At 47.1% G+C, this 17,341-nt stretch overlaps 1 long non-coding RNA gene across 1 annotated transcript; it reads right to left on the reverse strand.

Annotated features, from left to right (window-relative positions):
• Window positions 1–6,124: 6,124 nt before the first annotated feature.
• Window positions 6,125–9,245, reverse strand: LOC146206550 (uncharacterized). Its single transcript, XR_014704453.1, has 3 exons — window positions 9,157–9,245; window positions 7,117–8,083; window positions 6,125–6,244 (listed from the first exon to the last, which is right to left on the reverse strand). It is a non-coding gene; the product is annotated as an uncharacterized LOC146206550 (long non-coding RNA).
• Window positions 9,246–17,341: the final 8,096 nt, after the last annotated feature.

Consider the following 17,341-nt stretch of genomic DNA (forward strand, 5'->3'; position numbering starts at 1 on the left):
ATGTAGTACATGCTGTGGCCATTACGATAGGCATTTGGTTTTGTTGTCGGGTATCCACAAGACATGAAGAGGGAAACTTATGTTACATGACAATATATGTAGCCAAATTTATTGCCACTGAATTGGCTGCTCACACGATTTTGTGTGATGTCCGAAGTGCTTGCATATGCAAACTGCCTGTCTTGAGAGTCGAAAAGCTTGTGAGATGCTATTTTCTGCGGGTCCCTTTGGATTTCCATTCTACCGCATGTGAAAAAACTGTGGTGGAACCAGGCATTGTGGAATTTAGTGGAATACAGTAGCCGATTTCTTAGCAAACTCAGTCCGAGTGCACCATCTCCAACTAAGTTACTTAACCTTCTGCTCACCGATGCCTGTGTGAAATATCAATATAAGCATTCGTCATTTTTATGAAGTGTCAGTTCATGCACCCCAAGGCATGCCAGATTAAAAACTGCTCTTATGCCATGAAATTGCACTCCAATGTTTTTTATGGTGTCCAATGTTCACACTATCAGCTGTGAGCCATATGTGATAGCAAGCTGAGTATATGGACCACTATACAATTTCAAGCCAGTAGTTTGCTGTCGACAGTACTGATTTGGAGATTCTCCAAAAGACACGGTCTGACGGCCGCATCGCGAAGCCAACGAAAAGAAGCCCATTGATTGTCTGACAAATGTTTTTCTTTACGGAAATAAAGTTTTCACCACTACCACGTTACTCTATTACACCTCATTATGCGAGTTTTGGTTTTTCTCTCCTTTTTGGTGCAAATATCATGAGGCCTAGGTGCTTAGCATAAAGCGCAGAAAAATCTCCATCCTTGTACGGCTCTAATTGGGAATTTAACTGTATGGTGAACAGATAATATGAAATTACATTTCAGATTGTTTCAACATTCTTTTTTATTCTGTATCCTAAAGCTTCCCAGTCTGTTTCACTAATTACCTTCTTACTCTTACAGACAGACGTTTCATCAACCTTCTTAATCTTACAGACCAGACGTTCCTGGCTTCCCAAGCCATTTCTACAGTGATCATTCCATTTAAAGAACAAGAATGTCAACGTTATTTTTTATTCGTTCAGCACTAAATCTTGGCAACAATTGGGAAACTGATTGTTAACAGATTAATCTGAAATTTAATTTCACATTGTGTCAATATATTTTTTTCTTTCTGTATCATAAACTGCCCAATCTGTTTCACTAGCTTTATTAATATTACAGACCTTTCTGGCTTCCTCACGCCGTTCTACAGTGATCCTTCATTTAACCGAAAAATAATGCAACGGCTCTTTTTTTTTCTCACTACTAGATCTAGGCCACAATCCCCCATGGATATGCGCAACCCACGGCTATGCAGAGGTCAAGAACATTAAAAACAATCCCGTCGGCGCCCTGTTGTAATAAGAGCTCTCATAACACGATTAATTAATTCCAATAAAGCGCATCAGACAACCTACCATCGCAAGCCTGGTGGCGACGGTTCTCCGTGTAGGTAGAATTGTTTCGCGCACGCGAACAGAAAGGTCGCATTGCACCCACGACAGATCTGAAGCACAACACACACACGCAACACAGTCATCGATACGTAACAAGCTCAATCCCAACGCTCGGATCGCTGTAAACATTAAGAACGATGCACAGCTCAAAATTCACGTAAGCGTTCGGAAAGCAAGGAGTGCGCAGTGCACTTTCACACGTAATATATAGATGCGGGCGGTTTCACCAGCTCGACGAAAAAGCAATCGTTCCGAACGTGATTACTTTCACTACACTCGCATTTGTCACTGCTATGATACTGACTACGCTTCACGTACAAGGAATTCATTGTGAGGAGATTCTTGCTGCTGTCCGTGAAGAACCGCTGGAATCAGAAGCATTTTGCGATACGGCTCCAAAATCTCCAAAAAACACGATCGAGGCACCGCCGCATCTTGCGTAGGCTTGAAGGCCATTTTTCAACTTGGAAACTATCCTTGACGCCTTGACAAACAAATAACTCAGTCGAATTACTAAAAATGGAAGAAAAAAAAAAATGTCGAACAGTCCACGCTTCTGCGTGTCAGAACGATCCACACAGCTGTGCGTCAGCAGCAGCCTGAGAGGCCGAAGTACTCATTGTTCGAGGAGTATATGTGCTCCACAAGTACGCCCCGTGAAGCACGCCTCGCTGTCCTGCGTCCTCCTATTTATACTGCGAAATCATGATAGCACATGTGTATAGTGAGCTGCGCTTCACATTCCGCAATTACATTTCAATCGCAAAAATTTTCTTATTTCTAGTAAGACACTTATAGATCTGTTATATCTCTGCGTGGTCTTTTTACTTAAATTTTCAATTTTTTCGCACAGTTTATTCAAAAAGCTCGCTCGAATTGCAAGAAATGATACTTTGTTTATGATCTGCCCTCTCGAGGAGGTTACAAGGTCTATGTACAACTGGTCGCGCAACTTGGAAGAAAACGCGTGCAGCTGCCTACTGCCAGCGGCATCAACTCGATGATGAGGGCTCCTGCGAACTGTGAGGCAAATTACTAGTGCACAGAAAATAAGATCTGCCAGAACTCCGAAGAACTAGAAAGTAAACATAATATTCGCGCTCAGGAATGAATGCAGTTTTTGTTTCTTGCGTAAGAAAAAAACGTGTCACATTTTTATTATTATTTTAACTTGTTTCTAACGGCCTCTCTCGGCCACTTATTATCCGCTGCGCAGTCATGGTAGAAGAACAAATGGTAGCGTAACTCCCATAGAAGCCTGCGTGTCGACTCTGAGCGAGGCTTTAGTTTCCCAGTGCCCCCTGCGAACTGTGAGGCACAACAAACACGTGACGTTACTTGTGACGTCACAGTAACGTACTTTTGGCGGGGAATTTGATTCTCTTTTTACTTATGAACGAAAAACAAGGCCAACAACGACGGAGGCAGAACGATGCTCGGATAAGGCAGAAAAATGGACACCGTAACTGTTCAGCCAACTTTACTTGACATGGATTTCTACTGTCAAGTTTTACGTTAACTGAAATGTTACGGCATCTTTAACCACCTTATCATAGCATCGTTCTGCCTGCTGAAATGTTACGGCATCTTTAACCACCTTATCATAGCATCGTTCTGCCTACATCAAGTGCAACACTGCCAAAGCTACAGCTCTTGTTTGCGCTCTCCGCATCCGCGATGAAAAATAGTGCCTGCTCTTGACGAGAGGAAATGATAGTTGCTTTGTCTGCAAGCTTATGGCATCTTACATTTGCCATCAACTTCATGAAAAGCACCTTTTTTTAGGGAGAAAGGGTCGGATTCGGTGAATTTGTATGTTTATTATGTCGTTTTCGTTCGTGCCGCGTTTTTGCTGCCCGCAACCTTGCCAGCTGTGTCACTAGATGGCGCTGGCTGTGTCCTCCACGCTGCGCATCTCTTTTTGAGAAAATGGTTCTTCAGTGCGCATGTTTTCTACAAGATCCGCACTGCGAAGATGTCTAGGCATGCGAAGCAAGTTATTGCAAACGTGTATGCTCGGAATAGAGCCCGTTTCCGCAGGAACCACTCGGCCACAGAACGAGCGCGTAGTGATACGCCTCCTGTTTTTTTTCTTGCGGACTACTTGCGTAGCTTTCGCTGCGTTGCACCTGATGTATGAAACGGAGTATAGTCTTTCGTCGCGCGTCATGTAAACGCATTCTGGGGCTTATTTCTTCGGGCACGTTTGTGAACAAGGGCCTTCAAGTGAATTCGGCAAGCACATGGATAGAACCACATGGCTTGAGGCATTTCACTAAGGGCATAAATGAGTGAAGCTGTGCTGCATAGAAAGCCAGGCTTTATTAATTCACGATTACTTACATAGACGCTTCACGACAATGAAATCTAAGTGTGGGAGAGCGACCACCGCTCATTCGTCACGGTCTTCATGAAATCCTCGTGATAACAAAATTTCCTGAGCGTAGGTCTCCAAACGAGACGCGGTGAGATTATAAAAGGGTGAAAGATCTTGCTAACAAAGTACATATCAGCGTCAAAGAACAACAAAAACAAACGAACGGAATAACTAACGCTAGCGCTAGAACGCCAACCTGTAAGAGCTTAGGTAAGCAATTCAAATTGGGATTGCTAGTATTTAGAAGCTAATGCGTCTGAGAAGTGAAAATATCTACGATATAGCTTCGCTCCAATTAATCTCGCCCTGTTCATGATTCCCATATTTTACTCGCGCTTTATTTGCCACTGAAAGGAGTCAATGTGGGGTTACAAATTTACAACTTAAGCATTTAACATGTTCATGAGAAAGATCCCATTGACAATAGGAACATCACTGTAATAACAGCTAAAGCACGTTCAGCGAACGTTGGTGCGGTAATACGACGCAGTAAGCAAAACACGCAGCAAAGGGCGCGGAACGGAAGGCTCTGAGCAATGCGACACGCGTCTTGGGGGCAATAAAATCTCACCTTCACCACTCAATTAAAACATGCAGCGATACGCCGCTCATGCAGACGTGTATCCGTAAAACAAGCCACCACTTTTGCGACGTGCCTGGGAGGCCGAGCCGAGTCGCCGAGCTGTGACGCAGCATTGTCCCATCGTCCGGAAATGCGCACATGCAGCGGCAATCAGTTTCTCATCGAGCACAGACAGTCTTCGCCTTGCTGTAAAGCTCTACCACAACCAGCAGAATGAAATACTGACTGTTTGTTACAGATAACCCACTCTGTACACAGCACGCAACGATGAACGTTGAACCGGGGCCGACGACGCACCCATTCCGCGGATGAAAAAAGCACGACCTCCTCTATAAACTTCCGACCTGATCACTGGCGCTACCTCTACGGAGGCGCGCGGGCCTAAAAATTGTCGTGTAGAGACCGAAGGTGCCGCCTGAACTAACCCCCACAGCAGACGACGCAATGTCGCGCACGACGGTCCCGGCGCACCGCTGCGCACGTTATTCGGTTTGTTTTTCGTGTTCCTAGCGCGTAGATTGACTGATTCACGGCGTTTAACGTTTCAAAACAACATCCTGGCCATGAGATGCACCGCAATGGAGGGCTCCAAAATATTGCTGACCGCCTGATCCTGGCGCATGAGCGATTTTGCAGTGGGAGCACGTAGGAAAAAGATATATATTTACAGCGCTTCGCCTGACAAATGCAACCCTTATATTCATTTCCTTGCTTCATTTTGTGAAGCGGCGCCTCGCTGCTTGATGAAAAAATAACTGTCCCTTAGGCTAGCTGATACATTAATCTTGAAAACAGTTTCCGCAGCGCGAACAAGCAGAACATATATAAACAACGTATACGGTCGCTCGTCTAAGTCGGTTACCTTTACGGTCTGCTAATCCCAGCTGAATAAACTTTACCTTCATCATCCTGTCCACAAAGGAAGATAAAAGCGAGCGGAAGGAGTGGTTGTCTTTTAGGCGGTCTAGTAACAGCGACCTTCTGGACGAAAGTGTGCAACACAACCGTAATCGTAGCCACGTGCTACAGCGACTATTCACGCCTACAATATTTTCAAAATGACTCCTCACAACATTAATTATCGCGGTTACGACCGTTGTTCGAGCGTCGATTGAGCTTCGTTGGCATTGCCGCATATCTCGCATCGGCGGTGCTCCCGCGCGTTCGTCACCGCAGCTGCCTTAATACTTCAGATGAAAGCATTAGGAGACAAACAGAACTCAATTCAGCAACTCTCGTGAGCACTACGGATCCTTGGGAATGTTAGCCAGACTTCATGTAGTGTTACCACTTTTGATACCCATGAAAATCTTGTGTAGGAGAACTTTTATTCTCATAGTGTTTTCACCTTTGAAAAGGACACATATTCTGGTTGAATTTTTAAATGTCACTTCCTCTTGTTTGCAAAACTGGATTAACCAGCATAGTTAATATTGATGAACTTCTATTAATGCTAGACTAACACCTCAGAAACCTCTGCAGCATGAAATTCAGAAACGAAAATTTGCTTCAGCAATGCATTCACCCAGTGGACAAATTTCCTTATGACCACTACACATTTTCATAATTTCCATGCTCAATGCTGAAAATGCATGAAAATATCAAGCAAGAAAGAGAAATCAGAAGCAAGCTTACATCAGTTCAAAGAAATTTTTATTCCTTGAACATATGGGAGCAGAATTGGAACCACACAAAATAATAACAGTTCGTTCAGTTTTCTTCATGAAGATGAAGTACACTGGGAGAAGAAGCTGAGAAGCAGCCCGACTAGCTCCAGTCTCCTGGGAATACATATGGCAATTTACAGCATATTAAAGTGCACATAATCGAACTCAAAAGGTGACATATACTGCAAATTAGACATACAGCATTATCAACAGCATTAAACGAAAAAAAAAAAAAGAAAGACAGCCGTATTAACAGCATGCAAGGCATTTTCATTGTAAGACACATTTAAAGAACACACTGATACTTCCATAATGGCAAAAAAAAACTGATATCGACAGAAGGCAGTCTTTAACCTCCTGTTGAAACGGTAACATGTATCAGTAACAGTAACATGGCTGTTTCCCTGGGCCTGCGAATATATCCGGGTGTATACTCTTGCACCACAAATCTCTGGTGGCAACCACGCAACGGAAGCAAAAATTTGCTATTTATGGGGAGACAACTGCGTGAAACATAAGAAATGCCTGTAGGTTCACTACTCTGGCCCCACTCCAATATACTGGCTGGATGCACTGACAGCTGCACCTGTGCCTGTCTCCCCTTGCCGAGAACCACGTTGCTTTTCTTTTTTTTTTTTGTTTTTTTTTTTCGAGGTAGTCGTAGTTTATCCAAGGTATAGCGTTTGCGCAAAACAGTATAGTGCGACAAAGCAAGCTTCTCGTCAAAACTGGTGTACGTCAGGTACTGAATTTTTGCCACAGCCATGTGCACGGCTTAGTCAGGCTAGAGCACGACAAAATACGACTGCAGTTTCTTGGCTGTGTATCCACGAGCCGCACTCGTATTTCTAGCCGCCAGCAAACATACAACACAATACTTCTAGCTGTATATCGATCGTAGACCAGCAGACAACGTGGCGTGGGAACTGACCAGCCATTTAGCCAAATTTCACAGAGTATGGAATTCTACTTTCTCGATATCTTACCGTCTGCCTGTCGAGTGATCTTCAATCACTCATTTCGAATTTGGGTAACGGGAAACTCGTGGAACGATATCCCAGTCGTGATTCTTGACTGCCGCCCGCTGGACTTGCAGAAAGGAACGCAGCAGTAAACCATTCCGGGAAACGGTGTTACTGCTGCCGTACCCTTGACTGCGTTCGCTGAGTGAGAACTGACGCAAGATCGCCTCTGAATGTAGCAAAAACAAGCGTCTTCCCGCACGCAATACGCGGACCATGCGGAGACAGAGACTGAAAGCGAAGCGATGAGGGCATAGAGAAAGAGATTGGTAAAGAGCGGACACTCCCATAGGGCCCAGCGGCCCATTTGACTGTAGTGCACCAAGCGGCCGGCGGCCACTACATCCGGTCTTGCTGAAGGGCGCGCGATTTGAATGCTAGCCATGCGCTGCGCCCTTCCCTGCCCTTTTGGCACATATTTTGGTTTTAAATGGTCTGCTAGTGTTTCTATTTATTTTCAGCATGCATAACAACAGTAAAAATAGATTCCCAGTTCTCTAAACTACCCATCAACGCAGCTGCGCCACAGCCTTTGCAAAACAGTAGTGCAGAAACGACGCCAAGTGCTTCGCGAAATGAATTTATTTTGCCGCATATAAAACACGAGATGCAACAGATGCAGACGGATGCATTGACAATACTTGACACACACTAAGCGATGTGCACAATACAGAAAAATAAAAATACACAAGGTGAGAAACAGTACTTAGGTAGAGACAAAAAATAGCATAACTGATTTCCGAATTATTGCAAATGATATGTAACAAAACAGGCATTATACATAAACTACACAGTCCCAGTCACGGCTACCTCAGCAAGGGTAACTTGTATTGTCCAGGGCAGAGAGGAGTACTGACGCTTGAGGAAAGGCCACACCATTCCCTCGTCGCATCTGCCGTGCTTCGGCTACAGTCCGTGGGTCCATGCAGTGCTGTTGGAAAAGGAATGAATATGATGCAGAAGGTTGCAATGAAATGTAAGGCCACTGCACCGCGCACACATCTGTGCATGTGGGTGGGTACTGAAAACTTGGTGAGCAGCAGTTATGGTCCAGAACAGAAAAGCTGTCATTAGTAAAATTGATACAAAAGCTACTCTTGCAACGTAGAGGTCAGGAAATGCAGGCTAACCGAACCTAGCTGAAAATACATTTCTACAGAGCGTGAAATAACAGCCACTAAACTAACAATATTCTTCAAAAGCACTGAACAGCTGAAGCAATGAAGCTTGCCGCATAATAAAACATTTTTCACTTTAACATTGTCCTGTTAAATGTAACGCGACACCACGCAAAACCGCGGCCGGCGAGCACGCCATGTTGGCCTGCCTTTCATACGCGACTTTGTGAAGCGCAGACCACCGCGCTGAGCTAAACTGCCCGAAATGCCTCGCAGTTTTACAAGAATGCAACATTTCTCACCTTGCGGTTGCCCTGTTAAACGTGACACCACGCAAAACTAGCCGTTCGCAAATCCTCGCGCCATGTCACATGTCATCGCGGCCGGCGAGCCATATTGGCGAGCGCCTTGTCATGCCTGTTGGCTGCCCTTCACGTGCGACTTTGTGAAGCGCAGACCGCCGTACTGAGCTAAACTGCCTGAAATACTGCGTAGTTTGACAAGAAAGTCAAGAATGAAACGTTTCTTACTTTACCGTTGCTCTGCTAAACGCGACACTTAGCAAAACTAGCCGTTCGGCAAACTGCGTCACCATGGCCGAACCGGCCGGCGAGCGCGCCATTTTGGCGCAACGGCGTGCCTTGATGCCTTCACATGCCACTTTGTCAAGCGTTACGAGCTAAACTGTTCGAAATGAAGCTGTTTCCCGAGAACACAACATATTACACCTCGCCGTGGTTGGGAACCGCCAGAGTTACGGCGTAACGAACTGCGCCTGAACAGCTGGCGCGCCTGTTCACGAGCTGCGAAACTTATTGGCACCGGCCGGCATGGTCAGCGTAAACTGCTTGAAATGCAGCGTAGTTAAGCAAAAAACGTTGCTCACCTCGCCGTCGTTTCAAACCGCTGTCGTTCTGCGCAGCAGCCCACGAGAGGTCTGTGCCGCACAAGCGCGGCGAGGCACGAGCACACAGCCATAGAGAAAGAGATTGGTAAAGAGCGGTCACTCGGCGAAAACTGGCCCCAGGAAATGACGCGCCACTTTTTGCGCTGCCGCCGATTGATGGATGGCGGCACCAACGTGCGCATGCGCGGACGCGCGCGCGACGGCACTCGCTGCAGCGGTAACCCGCCGGAGCAGACGACAAGAAGTTGTCGAAGGGAGCGGTTGTGTGCTCGTGCCTCGCCGCGCTTGTGCGGCACAGACCTCTCGTGGGCTGCTGCGCAGAACGACAGCGGTTTGAAACGACGGCAAGGTGAGCAACGTTTTTTGCTTAACTACGCTGCATTTCAAGCAGTTTACGCCGACCATGCCGGTTGGTGCCAATAAGTTTCGCAGCTCGTGAACAGGCGCACCGGCTGTTCAGGCGCAGTTCGTTACGCCGTAACTCTGGCGGTTCCCAACCACAGTGAGGTGTAATATGTTGTGTTCTCGGGAAACAGCTTCATTTCGAACAGTTTAGCTCGTAACGCTTGACTAAGTGGCATGTGAAGGCATCAAGGCACGCCGTTGCGCCAAAATGGCGTGTTCGCCGGCCGCTGCGGCCATGGTGACGCAGTTTGCCGAACGGCTAGTTTTGCTGAGTGTCGCGATTAGCAGAGCAACGGTAAAGTGAGAAACGTTTCATTTTTGATTTTCTTGTCAAACTACGCAGTATTTCAGGCTGTTTAGCTCAGTACGGCGGTCTGCGCTTCACAAAGTCGCACATGAAGGGCAGCCAACAGGCATGACAAGGCGCTCGCCAATATGGCTCGCCGGCCGCGATGACATGTGACATGGCGCGAGGTTTTGCGTGGTGTCGCGTTTAACAGGGCAACCGCAAGGTGAGAAATGTTGCATTCTTGTAAAACTGAGAGGCATTTCGGGCAGTTTAGCACAGCGTGGTTGTCTCCGCTTCACAAAGTCGCGTATGAAAGGCAAGCCAACATGGCGTGCTCGCCGGCCGCGGTTTTGCGAACGGCTAGTTTTGTGTGGTGTCGCGTTACATTTAACAGGACAACGTTAAAGTGAAAAATGTTCTATTATGCGGCAAGCTTCATTGCTTCAGCTGTTCAGTGCTCTTGAGGAATATTGTTAATTTAGTGGCTGTTATTTCACGCTCTGTAGAAATGCATTTCCTGACCTCTACGTTGCAAGAGTAGCTTTTGTATCAATTTTACGAATGACAGCTTTTCTGTTCTGGACCATAACTGCTGCTCACCAAGTTTTCAGTACCCACCCACATGCACAGATGTGTGCGCGGTGCAGTGGCCTTACATTTCATTGCAACCTTCTGCATCATGTTCATTCCTTTTCCAACAGCACTGTATGGACCCACGGACTGCAGCCGAAGCATGGCGGATGCGACGAGTGAGTGGTGTGGCCCTTCCTCAAGCGTCAGTTCTCCTCTCTGCCCTGGACAATACAAGTTACCCTTGCTAAGGTAGCCGCGACTGGGACTGTGTAGTTTATGTATAATGCCTGTTTTGTTACATATCATTTGCAATAATTCGGAAATCAGTTATGCTATTTTTTGTCTCTACCTAAGTGCTGTTTCTCACCTTGTGCATTTTTATGTATTGTGCACATCGCCTAATGTGTGTCAAGTATTGTCAATGCATCCGTTTACATCTGTTGCATCTCTTGTTTTATATGCAGCAAAATAAATTCATTTCACGAAGCACTTGGAGTCTTTTCTGCACTACTGTTTTGCAAAGGCTGTGGCGCAGCTGGGTTGATGGGCAGTTTAGAGAACTGGGAATCTATTTTTCCTGTTGTTATGCATGCTGAAAATAAATGGAAACACTAGCAGACCATTTAAAACCAAAATAATGCGCCAAAAGGGCAGGGAAGGGCGCAGCGCATGGCTAGCATTCAAATCGCGCGCCCTTCAGCAAGACCGGATGTAGTTGCCGCCGGCCGCTTGGTGCACTACAGTCAAATGGGCCGCTGGGCCCTATGGGAGTGTCCGCTCTTTACCAATCTCTTTCTCTATGACACAGCTTCCTTCGACAACTTCTTGTCGTCTGCTAGTGCTCCGGCGGGCTACCGCTGCAGCGAGTGCCGTCGCGCGCGCGTCCGCGCATGCGCACGTTGGTGCCGCCATCCATCAATCGGCGGCAGCGCAAACAGTCGCGCGTCACTTCCTGGGGCAGTTTTCGCCGAGTGACCGCTCTTTACCAATCTCTTTCTCTATGATGAGGGTAAGTTGTGGCGCCATGGCATGCGGTGGCAGCTTGGCGAACTAAAAAACTAAACAAGCAAAAGCAAATATGGCGTCAGGGGGAGCGACGGCATGAGCAGGTGAAAAAAGCTTTCGTCTGAGTTATCTGAGTCATATCTGAGCTTTGGGCAACTGCGCAGAGGATAATAAGTGGCCGAGAGAGGCCGTTAGAAACAAGTTAAAATAATAATAAAAATGTGACACGTTTTTTCTTACGCAAGAAACAAAAACTGCATTTATTCCTGAGCGCGAATATTATGTTTACTTTCTAGTTCTTTGGAGTTCTGGCAGATCTTATTTTCTGTGCGCTAATAATTCGCCTCACAGTTCGCAGGAGCCCTCATCATCGAGTTGATGCCGCTGGCAGTAGGCAGCTACACGCGTTTTCTTCCAAGTTGCGCGACGAGTTGTACATTGACCTTGGCGCAGTTGCCCAAAGCTCAGATATGACTCAGACGAAAGCTTTTTTCATCCGCGGAATGGGTGCGTCATCGGCTCCGGTTCAACGTTCATCGTTGCGTGCTGCGTACAGAGTGGGTTATCTGTAACAAACAGTCAGTATTCCATTCTGCTAGTTGTGGTAGAGCTTTACAGCAAGGCGAAGACTGTCTGTGCTCGATGAGAAACTGATTGCCGCTGCATGTGCGCATTTCCGGACGATGGGACAATGCTGCGTCACAGCTCGGCGGCTCGGCCTCCCAGGCACGTTGCAAAAGTGGTGGCTTGTTTTACGGTTACACGTCTGCATGAGCGGCGTATCGCTGCATGTTTTAATTGAGCGGTGAAGGTGAGATTTTATTGCCCCCAAGACGCGTGTCGCATTACTCAAAGCTTTCCGTTCCGCTCCCTTTGCTGCGTGTTTTGCTTACTGCGTCTTATTACCGCACCAACGTTCGCTGAACGTGCTTTAGCTGTTATTACAGTGATGTTCCTATTGTCAGTGGGATCTTTCTCATGAACATGTTAAATGCTTAAGTTGTAAATTTGTAACCTCACATTGACTCCTCTCAGTGGCAAACGAAGCGCGAGTAAAATAATGGAATCATGAACAGGGCGAGAATTATTGGAGCGAAGCTATATCGTAGATATTTTCACTTCTCAGACGCATTAACTTCTAAATACTAGCAATCCCAATTTGAATTGCTTACCTAAGCTTTTACAGGTTGGCGTTCTAGCGCTAGCGTTACTTATTCCGTTCGTTTGTTTTTGCTTTGACACTGATATGTACTTTGTTAGCAAGATCTTTTACCCTTATATAATCTCACCGCGTCTCGTTAGGAGACCTACGCTCAGGTCATTTTGTTATCACGAGGATTTCATGAAGCGTCTATGTAAGTAATCGTGAATTAATAAAGCCCGGCTTTCTATGCAGCACAGCTTCACTCATTTATGCCCTTAGTGAAATGCCTCAAGCCATGTGATTCTATCCATGTGCTTGCCGAATTCACTTGAGGGCCCTTGTTCACAAACGTGCCCGAAAAAATAAGCCCCAGAATGCGTTTACATGACGCGCGACGAAAGACTAGGTTAACGACGACGGAGGCAGAACGATGCTATGATAAGGTGGTTAAAGATGCCGTAACATTTCAGTTAACGTAAAACTTGACAGTAGAAATCCATGTCAAGTAAAGTTGCTGAACAGTTACGGTGTCCATTTTTCTGCCTTATCCGAGCATCGTTTTGCCTCCGTCGTTGTTGGCCTTGTTTTTCGTTCATAAGTAAAAAAACAATCAAGTTCCCCGCCAAAATTACGTCACTGTGACGTCACAAGTAACGTCACGTGTTTGTTGTGCCTCACAGTTCGCAGGGGGCGCCAGGAAACTAAAGCCTCGCTCAGATGGTGCGTTCCAATTCTTAGACGTCTAGCAAGACTGCTTCGTAGACGTCTACGTAGACGTCTACAGGTTCGCGTATTGGAACGCGTCTACCTGTTTACGCCTAGCGTCACCTCGCGGCATAAAGGTTGAACTAAACCGTTTTAACAACTATTATAACGCTGTTTTCTTTAAAGATTTACGGCAATACAGGTGAAAATTACGTTTTTAACGGTTCGCCGATTTTTTGCAGCAACAATATTACATGTGTAATCGCCACAAGGTTAACTTGTAGCAGACAGACTTCTCACGCAATGAGCCTTATCACGAATTGACGGAAGAGAACGTTAGTCCGATTTTCCTTTTTTATTACTGATGCTGAAGTGTACATGCTTCTCAGATGCCTCATTCACACAGCTGTAAGAATGAAAACATGCAAAATACTGTAAACTTGAGAGGATTACGGACGAAAGGTGATAACCGGCTACAGCAAACGAAAAACTGTGCCGTTACACCAGTTGTCTGTAGTCACTAGACGAGGAAACTAAAGACAACTCGTTTTAATAATGTACAGGCACAAAAAAAATCAAAGCGCAACAAGTACGTCGGCATCGTCAGGCGAGTTCGTTCTTCCGAGATTAACTGAAAATCCGCGGAAGAGTTTGCCACGGCTACTACAGCAAAATAGAAACACACACGTGCGCCGTACAGCAGTCGACCTGACTCCCGGCGAGGTGCCCAGAAAGCGACAAGTTCGTTGATAACATCACGACTGAAGAAACTCGTCAAGTTAAAAAAGAAAACCAACAGCATCCAACGCACGCTTTCCTCTTAAGCGCGGTAAATGAATCTGCAGTGCTATGAATCTCACGATCATAGAGACAACTAAATTAGCCTCTAGCTAGCGCATACATTGACGTAACAACTCACGTTTGAAAGATCGTTCATATGCATATACTCCGGCGTTCGCAAAGAGCACGACCACCGTACAACTACTGCAACAACCGCACGCACGACTCGCTCAGCGCGAAACTAGCGAAACGCGCTCTGTCCGCCATGTTTAGACAGCAAAGTAGTCTGCATCGATGTTGACTTCGGCGAAACCGTCTTCGCGAGACGGCTTCGCGAGAATTGGAACGCGTCCCAAGATGGCGGCTGCTCGCGTAGCCGTCTAAGTAGACGTCTATATGGTGACTAGAAGCTGGGCTTCTAGTCACCATAACGTCTACGAGGGGGTATTGGAACGCACCCAGAGTCGACACGCAGGCTTCTATGGGAGTTACGCTACCATTTGTTCTTCTACCATGGAGGTTATTGCAACTAGCATAATTCGCGCGTAAATTTAAAATTACTTATTGCACAATGTTAAAAAGAAGACCACTGGATGATTCTCCAGTCCATGCTTCGTTGTTTTTCGCACTGCTTTTCATGGGATGGGAAAATGATACTCCGGTTCAATAGGCGAGTGTCTTAACACTTGACCACTAGGAGGATCCACCGCGGCGGTGCCGAGTGCAGCTATGTGCAGCACGCCTTTCCTCCAACATTTTCATGCGTGCACCTGCTCTCGTCGACGAAATCGAAAGTGACAGCTAAAAAACAAACAGCAGATATTGATTGAATGCCCTTTATTGAATGGGAAGGCTCATGGCCATGGATGGGGATAAAGGGGAGTAGACATAATCTTCATTGTTTAGGTCGTCACTCGAATCACATTGCTCTAACCAGGCCACTAAGCGAGCCATACTTGGCAAATATCATCTGTGTGTTTGCATCAGTTTCTAGAAGGGAACGGTAGTTCAGGCGGTAGGGTTCGATTTCGGGGCGTCCAGTAGAAAAAGCAGGGCATTCCCAAAGTAAATGAGATATGCCGCCGCAGGTTAGAGTCGTACAGTGGGGGCACGTAATCATTTTCTCCTTATACTGACGCCAGCGGGCCATAATACGTGGCGTGTAAGCCGCATGGGCGATGAGCTTATTCAAAAAGACTTCTTGACTTCGGGTGAGGTGGGTTCTTCTCGTAAAAGGTGGGTCTGGTGTGGCCACCTGCATGCGATGCTGACTGAGGCTACGAAGACTGGTCCGAGTATAGTGCATAAGGGCAAGAGAAGGGGTGAGTTGCCCGCCCAAGGTCGAATAAGGATGAAGCAAGGGGGGTGGGGAAGTAAATGTGGACATCCCACCTGCCAAGGCAGCCGCGGCGTGTGCCGCCGCATTGCCCCCTGATTCGTCCGAGTGACCTGGGGTCCAGTGAATAGCGACAGTTCTGGTCGCGAGTTGGTGGCGTTTAAGGAGGCGCTGTATAGCCGTAGCTGTTGCATCTTGTGAACCCGGAGTAGCGATTTCCTTGTAAGCTTCAAAGGAATCAGTAAGAATACGTAGTGACCCAGTTCCGGTGCAAGGCACTCCTGACAAGGCTCCCCAAATCGCGAGGAGTTCAGCGTGAAGAGGGGTACCCTGAGGTAGATGGCAGGCATAAGCGCCTGAAAGGGAAGGGTTTTCATCGCATACCCAGGCCATAGATGCGAATTCGCTTGTAATGGATGCGTCGGTGTATATGTCAGTCGTATCGGGGATTCGCTCTTGTCGGTGATGGGCAGCTAGGAGCTCCCGGGGAATGACAAAATCGCGGTTTATAGGTCGGCGATGGACGCGTGTGACTACTGGCATCTCCCAAGGGGGAAGTGATGCATATAGGGCTGGTGTTTTGTCGTTACGCTGTTCATCCCAGGCCAGCAGGCGACGCCCCTGGACAGTGTTCTCTAGACGTATTCGATGACGCGTCTGTGACTCGGTAACGATAGTAGTGAGCGGTGGAAGAGCGGCCAAACGCTCAAGTTCGGCTATAGGAGTGTGCTTAGGTAGACCGGTAATAGTGCGTAGTGTAGCGCGATGAAGGCGTTCGACCTTAGCGAAGTCAGTCTTCGACAGTTGGAGGACCGGTGTGCCATAGAGGATTTTTCCGACCGCCGCTGCTCTGGCCATCGCACGGCAGGCATGCTGCCGCGCACCGCCGTGCCGGTTGGACAGGCGACGAATGGTATGTAGCAGTGCTGGCCAAAGGCGTTGTAACTGATGAACCCATTTATGGGGGCTGTTGCAGCTTGATATGGGCAGGCCAAGAATGCGGATTTGCCCATTTGAGGAGGTGATTGTGTTGCCTCCGATGTGAAGATGGATCTGCATACTGGGGTTGGTTTTATGTTTTCCGTCGATACTAATCAATTCTGTTTTATGTGGTGCGAGTTCGAGGCCAATTTTGGTTAGTGTATCTTCAAGACAAAGAAGGGCCGCCTGAAGTGCAGTCTCCATAGAATATTTGTCTACGTAATCCGCTGCCTCAGTCCAGACGGTAATATCATCGGCATATATAGCGAATCTTGCGCTTGTGCTGATTTCCAGATTCTCGGCGACGCGTGTCATGGCCAAGTTGAACAATATGGGTCCGAGAATGGAGCCCTGAGGTACACCCCTATCCAAGTAATAGGTTTTGGGCACCCATCCCGGAGCTTTGCCATGTAGCTGAATGGGTGTAGATGTCAAAAAATTGCGGATCCAGATTTGGGCACGATTACTAGGAAAGCGTTTGGCGAGTTCCTCCAGGATAACCTCATGGCGAACATTGTCAAAAGCTTTGTGTATATCGACAGCCAGGAGATAGTCAGGTAGCGTTTTACGATGAGCTCTATTCAGAACTCTTCGCAAAAGCCAAAGGCAGTCATGCGTTCCAAGGTTAGGGCGGAAGCCGGCTTGAGCTGGATGAAATCCAGGACTGACGTATTCAATGTAGTGACTAATCCGGGTATGCAGCAGGCGCTCGATGAGTTTACAGAGATGTGAAGTCAGTGCAATTGGACGCAAATTACTAGGAAGTCGAGGGTTTTTGCCAGGTTTAGGGATAGGAAGAATAAGAGAAAGCTTGAGGTTATCCGGTACCGTTCCGGTCTCCCAGTAAGAATTAATGATGTCGAGAAGGGCATCCTGGGCTGCCGAGTCGAGATTGCTAAGCTCCTGCCAACTAACTCGGTCGTGCCCGGGTGTGGCGCGAGCTCGG

This window comes from Amblyomma maculatum, chromosome 1, assembly GCF_055883805.1.
Source record: "Amblyomma maculatum isolate TAMU_Amacu chromosome 1, ASM5588380v1, whole genome shotgun sequence".
In the NCBI taxonomy this organism is placed as follows: domain Eukaryota; kingdom Metazoa; phylum Arthropoda; class Arachnida; order Ixodida; family Ixodidae; genus Amblyomma; species Amblyomma maculatum.